This window comes from Vicia villosa, linkage group LG1 (genome assembly GCF_029867415.1).
Source record: "Vicia villosa cultivar HV-30 ecotype Madison, WI linkage group LG1, Vvil1.0, whole genome shotgun sequence".
Classification (NCBI taxonomy): Eukaryota; Viridiplantae; Streptophyta; class Magnoliopsida; order Fabales; family Fabaceae; genus Vicia; species Vicia villosa.
In genome coordinates this window covers 4,551,118-4,560,300 of record NC_081180.1, presented here as the reverse complement: position 1 = coordinate 4,560,300, position 9,183 = coordinate 4,551,118, and positions in this window count along the sequence as shown.

Below are 9,183 nucleotides of genomic sequence, written 5' to 3'. Positions count from 1 at the left end.
AAAACATTTATATCCGTTTTGGGTTGGGGAGTATCCAACAAAAACACACTTTATAGCACGTGGTTCAAGTTTTCCAACATTCTTATGTTCATGAACAAAAGCTGTGCAACCAAAGATTTTTAATGTCAGATCAGTTAAAACACGAGAACTAGGAAAACATTCTTTGAAAGTATTAATCGGAGTTTGAAAATTAAGAACTTTGGAGGGCATTCTATTAATTAAATATGCAGCTGTTAAAACGGCTTCGCCCCACAAATATTTTGGTACTTTATTTGTGAAAAGTAAAGCTCTAGCAACCTCCAATAAATGTCTATTTTTCCTTTCGGCAACTCCATTTTGTTGAGGAGTATTAGGACATGAACTTTGATGTACAATCCCATTTTTTTGAAAAAAATCATCCAGGATAGTGTTAAAATATTCTTTTCCATTATCACTTCTAAAGACTTGGATATTTGTTTGAAATTGATTATGCACCATTGTAAAAAAATTCTTTACAGCCTGACAAACATCTGATTTCCCCTTTAACAAGTACACCCAACATACTCTTGTATGGTCATCTATAAATGTGATAAACCATTTTTTGAGAGAGAGTGTACTTGTACGGTTAGGGCCCCAAACATCACTGTGAATAATAGAAAAAGGTTTTGATGGTTTATAAGGCTGTATTGAAAATTGGGAACGATGATGTTTTGCAAACTCACATGCTTCACATTTAAACGAAGAAAAGTTCTTATTATGAAATAACTTAGGAAACAAGTGTTTTAAGTAACGAAAACTAGGATGACCTAATCTTAAATGCCATGTCATAATGTTTTCATCTTTATTATTCAAAACAGAAAAAGACTCAAAACAGGAACTTATTGTTTTTGAAGGTAGTTGTGATGCAGATCTAATGTCAAGGTAGTAGAGTCCTCCACTCTCCTTAGCACTGCCAATCATCTTCCCCGAGTTCAAATCCTGAAAGACACAGTGAGATCAGAAAAAATTAGTTTGACAATTTATATCTTGGGCTAATTTACTGACGGACATTAAATTACATGATAAATTTGGAACATGAAGAACATTTTTCAGAGTTAACATTGGAGACAAGACAACTGACCCTTTACCTGCAATGGCTGAAAAAGAGCCATCTGCAATTTTTATTTTGGTTACCTGCACATGGACTATATGAAGAGAAAAAAATAGATTCACCTGTCATGTGATCAGAGGCACCTGAATCTACTATCCAAGTATGACTGGGACTGACACTAATAAATGCAGAATTACCTTTTGTTGCTATAGAGCAAGAAGGAGTTGGAGACTCGAGAAGTTTGTACAGTCTGTCTAGTTGTTCTGTAGTGAGTGGAAGCTGCGGTGAAGAAATTTGCTGCCCTTGATCAGAATTACTAGCCTGAAATGCACGACCACCTTTCTTCTTCCAGTTAGGAGGTTTCCCTTTGAGCTTCCAACAGGTTTCACGCGTATGCCATTCACGCTTACAGTGGTCACACCAAGGAACTTTGTCTACCCTTTTTTCCTCGTCAAGGTTCCTAGTAGCCAAAGCTGAGCCTTCAGATTCAGAGCTTCGTGGTGTTTTGCCCATCATAATACCTTGTCGTGCCTCCTCCCTTCTTATTTCTGCAAAAGTTTCACGAAGAGTTGGCAATGGTATTTTTCCTAAAACTCTACCTCTTACCTCATCAAGGTCTTTATTAAGCCCAGCGAGAAACATGAAGACGCGATCATTTTCTTGTCTTTTGAGAAACAAAACACTATCTTCTGTACACCTCCAATTGTCATCATAACATAGATCCAACTCTTGCCAAAGGGTCAACAACTCATTGTAATAAGCAGTAACATTCATGTCCCCTTGTTTCGCATGCCATAACTTTGATTTTAAACCAAAAATTTGGGAAGAGTTTTGAATATCAGAGTATGTTTCCTTAACAGCTTCCCATACATCCTTTGCAGAAGGCAAAAACATATAAGGCTTACCTATTCCAGTTTCCATAGAGCTTACCAACCACGCAATAATCAAGGAGTTTTCAGATTTCCATTGTTGGTAAAGAGGGTCTCCTACTGCCGGTTCAGCTACTGCTCCAGTTAAAAAACCCAACTTCCCTTTGCTATCCAATACCAAGCGAACTGTCTGGGCCCATTCATTATAGTTATTCCCATTCATCTTAGGAATATTGACCTTGAGGGAGTATGAGGAACCCTCTTGGTCATTGCCGCCTATATTGAAATAACTGCCATTGTTTGTGACACCCGATGTTTCGTCGCCGTTTCCGCCACCATTGCCATTTCCGCGGCCACCACCGTTACCGCGGCCGCCGCCATCACCGCGGCCACTGCCACCGCCATTATTGGATCCGGTGTAGGCAAAACCTAGAGCGGGCCAATTCGTGCCGTGATTCGCCATAGGGATTAAACGGGTATGTCAATCGGAAGCTGTTGTGGAAGTTTTACAGTAAACCCTAACCCAGAGCTCTTGATACCATATTGAAAGGAATGGTAAAAAAGCTGTTGTATTTTATTCCTCAGCTCTAGGCTGGTATATATAATGGTGGCTGATATATATAATGGTAATACAATAATGATCATACACCTTGTATTAGGTTAGTACTGCCATTTTTGTGGACAAGAGTGTCATTTATGTGGATGTCATATACATGCGGTACTTTGAGGACTTTGAGCAGACCCATGAGTACAACTGGGGGATCGTTTGTTTGGTCTACTTGTACTCTAAATTATCTGAAGGTAGTATGTGGAAGACAAAGCAGGTGACCGGCAGTATCACACATTTGACGGTAACATTTCTTGGTCTTCTATTGCATATGTGTCATTTTTTTAATTATTTCAACGCTGTTACTAACTGATGATTCCTGTTTTCAAGCTTGGATCCTCCAGCACTTCCCACGCATCTCCGGTTGGTCACTTGAGCCGACTTATATTGAGGATAAGCTGCGTGCCTCTGCATTCTTCCCGCTCAAAAGGAACCAAGCGATAGAGTCGTTCAGAGTGTATATTAACTTCTTGGTAGCAGAGGATGTAAACTTCCACTGATACGTCGATCACCGTGAGACGATTCCCTTTGATGACATTGTCTTATACTCGGAATGATTGGCTTGCGGATCACGTTCGTCGGGTCTTCATCTGACTGAGCGCGTCATGCGTTAGTTCGGGTCCTCATCTGACTGAGCGCCTCATCTGAGATCATTCTATGTTTTCTCCTCCCACTGTGAAACGTAGAGAAATGGATGCTATGTTTGATGATTATGTTAATCATCTAGTACCAGATGAGGCACAGAGTACCATAGCAAAGAACGACTGGAGCTACGTAGACGGTTACATCTGGTGTTTCTTTCGGGTGTCACTTCCTTATATGGTATATGATGCTCCAAGAGATCCACCTAGGTCAACTCATCAGGAGATACTAGAGGAGGAGCAAACTAGGGCAGATCATGCTCATGATGTCTTGCCTAGGTGTCGTCGTTTCATGCCGATTGGGAAAGCGGATATTGGCGGAGGACTCTTTTCGGATGGCTCTGAGGCGAGGGGCATGTAGATGCCATAACGGAGGAGGCTCAGGAGGCTCTGCAGTACAGGATGCAGCGTAGAAATAGGGGGCACGAGGGTGAGGCCTAGTCCGTCATACGTAGTAGATTATTATAATTGTACTCTTGATATATTTTGGGTTGTATTAGATATATCAACTTCCTTGTAACTTTTGGATTGGGTTCGTGTAATCTTGACTTATAACTTTATATATGTTGTTTTATTCATATCCTTAGTCTTATCGAATTCTAGAATACCTTCTAACTATTTGATATGAGAAGCATTTAAAAATAATATGTTCCGGAGATTCATCTCTGAATATTTTACGAAAATGTATCTCTTAAACAAACTACCTTATAACTAAAAAAAAAAGTTCCGGAGATTCATCTCCGAAATAGACTAACATTAAACCAAAAAAGGTGCGTCCAGAGATACATCTCTAAAAACTGAGGGACATTCTAGGAATTGCATAGGGTCTTTTTTTTTTATACATAAAGTGCATTAAGAATATTCTTATATATATATATATATATATATATATATATATATATATATATATATATATATATATATATATATATATATATATTATGTGAGTTATTGGTTTTATATATTTTTTTATTTTGAGTTGTTTATTTATAATTATATGTTTTATTTTTAATTTTTTTAAAAGTCTTTTTTTTTTTAAATTGTAGATTTGTTGGTTGAAATAATGTATCGGAATGAAGATTTATCAGAAGAATTTCAATTGGTAAAGCTGATGGTGCTCTGAGTGATGACATTGGTTGATACTTTGCTTTTGGTAGATAGAGATAGAAACACAATACAATGTAAGATGTATAATAGAATGATAACGAGTGAAATTACTCGGTTGAAGGAATATCTTGCACACATGCCAAGTGAAATAAAAGGTTGTGCTAGTGTCACAATTCTTGTTAGAGAAAGTATGATGAAACTTCTTCTATTAAACGTTAAGGCAAAGAAAAATGATCCATATAAAACAAAGGAAGAATTTGTTTCGCATTTAAGAGGGGACTACAATGATGACAATGAAGATGCCCAGAGACAAGCTACACAAGCTACACAAGAATCTGGTTTAAAATTGATGGAAAAAAGACATCATCTTTATTGGTCTTGGATTTGTGTTTAAGATATTGGTTTAAAACTGGATCAGTCGGTTGAACTGAAAAATTGGTCAGGTATAAGCCATTTTAAATCTTTGAAGCACGGACACCTCTAGAATCAGAGGTTATCTTTCAACAGATGTGTCGAAGTGTCCGACACTTGTAGGACACCCTCACCACATGTGTTGGAAAACTCAAACAAGTGTCACCAAACAATAGTTTAAACTTTTACACACTACACTCAACTATGGAAAATCTGAAATAGGGATCAAAGCAACTCACTTGGAACTTCCTTGATTTGAATCATCAACAATCCTTAAGGAGAGCTGCTTCAGTGGACGACTCTCTATCTGAATTAAAAAATAGTGAAAAAGTTAGACCAATGATTGAATGCGTGTTTTACTTTCAAAAATTAAAACATCAATTAATTAACTTGCCTTTGACAAATTAATATTCCTCATAGAAAACACTGACAGAGCTTTGAAAAGTGCACCCGGACCTTCTTCTAAACAGAAAACATCGCTAGTCTGAAGAAAAATCACGAACCTGTCAGCAAATTCAAAAAGTAACAAGTATTTATATATAACTTGTATACCTTTTTGAGGCCCTGTCGGTTTCTGGAATTCTAGGCTCCCTCGCAACGCAAGGACCAAGAAACGGGTAAGATTTTCATCAACATCCTATGAAGATAGCAAAACATATTATTACAAAAGTTAAGGCAATGTTCTATAGCAGCTCAATCTTCGAAATCGTATACATGAAGTATTACCTAAATTCCTTCAGCAGGAATGTCAGGCCATATATTTCAGAAACTCGGGAACTTGCAACAGCTCCAATGTGTCTTACACAATTTATGGCCATTGTCTGCCCACAAAATCTTAATAGTTAATTAAGACATGTCACTCTATAAATTAGTCATACTTTCTTTCACACAAAGAAAATTCATAATATTACTTAGCAACAACGGCCGTTTCCTGGTCACCAATTTTGTCAACACCTAAATCATTAAGCATCGCCCTACATTGAGCAAGAGCCTGCGTATAAAAAATATTGGTTATTCATTGTCAACATGTAAGCATATTCTAGAGATACAGTTTGCAGTCGCAAGAGTTTGCGCAAATCATAAACAAGGTTAACACCTGAAAATTGGCATGTTTAGATAATCTAATAGATTCTATTCCAGTGAGAAATATTCACTAAATTATTGACAGTAAATATGGTTGATGCAATCTGATAAATTGTATTAAAGTCACTGCAAATTTTAAAGCATATCTATTCAGCGTATTTGAATAGGAAATTCATTCTTAATCAAAATGGAAAAAAATGATTATACAAGATATATGATAACCAACCAAGCTGAGGATGACTCACAACACAGAGGAGCTCCTCCTTAGTCACACCAGGCAATCCTAAGAGACAATGGCTAACACGCAGCTGAACCCCTCCAACAATGTGCAACCTATGTCGAAGAAGTAAGTCATAATTGCGGTGGATGCTTCCATCCACAGAATTTTCAATTGGAGGAACCGCTTTATAAACAAACCACAATTCAACTGCATACAGGAAGTATACAAATATATCAATACAGCAGTTATAATCATAAATTAAAGCATCAAGTAAGTCATAAATTGAACAATGGAACCTTAAATGCAGCTTCGTAGTCGTAACATGGCACAGTCTCACAATTTGGATACGCTTTCAAAGCTGCATCCCTATATCGAGCAAAAGAAACAACGCCGTTGATTTTTCAGCTCAATAGTAAATAGAAACGGTTGCGCATAATCTGATAAGTCACGCGCACCTTTGATCCATCACTTGTAGAAGAAGGATCATCGATTGACGTTAAAGGCTCTGCAATTATACATTTTACATCGCCGTGCTAAAGCGTATAGTAAAATAGTAAAAGGAATTAAATTGCAATGACACGAACACCGTGTTCGCATCACACATACTACCTACGGAAAGCCTAAACTCATAAATTTCATTCATTACATTACATCACAGCCATAATTAGTCTATGGCCTTTCTGCAAACACCTAGCAATGACAGTTTCAACCAAAAAAACCATTTCCCCCAAGTTCAATTGGAGATATACAAGTTCATAATCGATCAAATAATAATATTAATAATAATCAATGAGAGTTTGAAAAACTCACTGGGAAGCATGTTGATGTCTTTGTAAAAGCGCTTGGAGTGATTCGGATAAGCAGAATGAAGCAAGGGCTTTTGCTCTTCAACAGGAGTAGCTCTCTGATAAGCTGAAACACTCAAACAGCTACATTTGTTCACAATTTCATATCTCAGATTCCCAACCCCATATGAGTGTAGTAATACCCTTATTAATAACAAAATCAAGCGTCGTCATTTCAAAATCAAACAAAAACAACGCAAAATTTGTTAAGGTAGATGTATTGTACTAAGTCTGTTAAGACGTAAGAAGATACTCTGTAACCAACCCATCCAATTTTGTTTATATATGCAACTGAAATTGAAAGATAGATGACAACTAAGGTTTTCAATGGAAGAATATAATTGGGTAGATTGGAAGGATGCAATGTATCAAATAGTGTTTAAGAAAAATGCAATGAATAACAAAAAAGTAAATGCATGCAAATTATTATCTATACTAAAATAGGAGATTTTTTTACCATTATAAGGTTTAAAAATATTTATATAAAAAGTATGTCATGTTGTGTGGTTAGGCCTAACTCAACCATACAAAACCGGCTTGTAGGGTGAGGATTGCCCCCACTTATAAGGACATGTTCAGGTCATATATTGTCCGATGTGGGACTCTTAACATGTCAAACATTAAATAATAATAATAATAATAATAATAATAATAATAATAATAATAATAATAATAATAATAATAATAATAATAATAATAATAATAATAATAATAATAATAATAATAATAATAATAATAATAATAATAATAATAATAATAATAATAATAATAATAATAATAATAATAATAATAATAATAATAATAATAATAATAATAATAATAATAATAATAATAATAATAATAATAATAATAATAATAATAATAATAATAATAATAATAATAATAATAATAATAATAATAATAATAATAATAATAATAATAATAATAATAATAATAATAATAATAATAATAATAATAATAATAATAATAATAATAATAATAATAATAATAATAATAATAATAATAATAATAATAATAATAATAATAATAATAATAATAATAATAATAATGAAGTATAAAAATTCTCATTATCTAAAATATTCTCTTTGTATAACCTTCTTTTCCAACACAAAATAGATAACAAGGTTCTCCCTCAAAAATTTGATGGAAGGCCAACTAATATGATTGGAGAGGTTGACACTCTTGTAAAGGAGGCTCTGAGACAATGTGCCCAGGAGTCTGTAGTTTGTTTTATTAAAAACTTTGATCTTTAACAGCGTTTTGCGCTAATGAATGATAATATAAAATAACATAATAGAGATACAAAAATGAGGATGCCTGCATGGCATTATTTATAAACTGGTGCATCTCCCTTTGACTCCGGTTGTAGCCTAGCCGTTCTTACAGTCGGTAAAACAAACAGCGTCTACGGATGCTCCTAGCTATACTTTAAATACGTTGAAGAACTTTTATACATGTTTATCCATCGGATAACAACCAAGAACCCGAAGAAAACCCGTAACTTCCTGAAATGTAAATGCCAAAAACAGATGTTACCAACAACTCGAGATAGCTTCTGATATGAACGCTTAACATACTGTTGAAGTCACTAAAGAAACCTAAAACCTCTAGTAAATAAAAGCATAGTGAAGACTAGACAAGGGTTTTGTGATTATGTGTGGATTCATTTGTTTGCTGCAAAGGGAATTTTAATAATGCAACTTATATGGAAGGAAATTTTCTAATTGGGATGCTGCTTAGTACAAAATCACAATGACGCGGCTTTCCTAACAACGTTGTAGAGTAAATTTGGCTGAGTGAGTAAGGAAAAAATATTAAGAGATAAGGTGACCTAGAAGTTAGAGATGATAATGGACGGACCTTCAACTGTCCTAAAGCCTTTTGTGCACGAGATTCTGCCATTGAAGCTTCAAAGTCAATGTAGAAGAGGTAGTCAAAAAACCTGCCACCAGAAAATGTTTATTTCCAAATCATAGTTTGACATTAAACTTCATGCAAAATACCAGAATAATCAATAATGAGTTAAAACCAAAAGAATGGCTTTGAAAACTGGATCAGTCGGTTGAACTGAACATTGGTCAGGTAAAATCCATTTTAAACCTAGGTAGCATAGACACCTCTAGAATTAGAGGTTGTGATCTTTTAACAGATGTGTTGCAGTGTCCAACTCGTGTTGATGTTTGACACTTGTATGACACTCTTACAAAACATGCCGAACAATTCAGACAAATGTTTCAAAAAAAAATTTTCTTTGCTTTGACATATGTTATATATTCCTTAGACAAATTTCAAATACATATAAAAAGGTTAAAGGTGTGTAGAAACAATGTT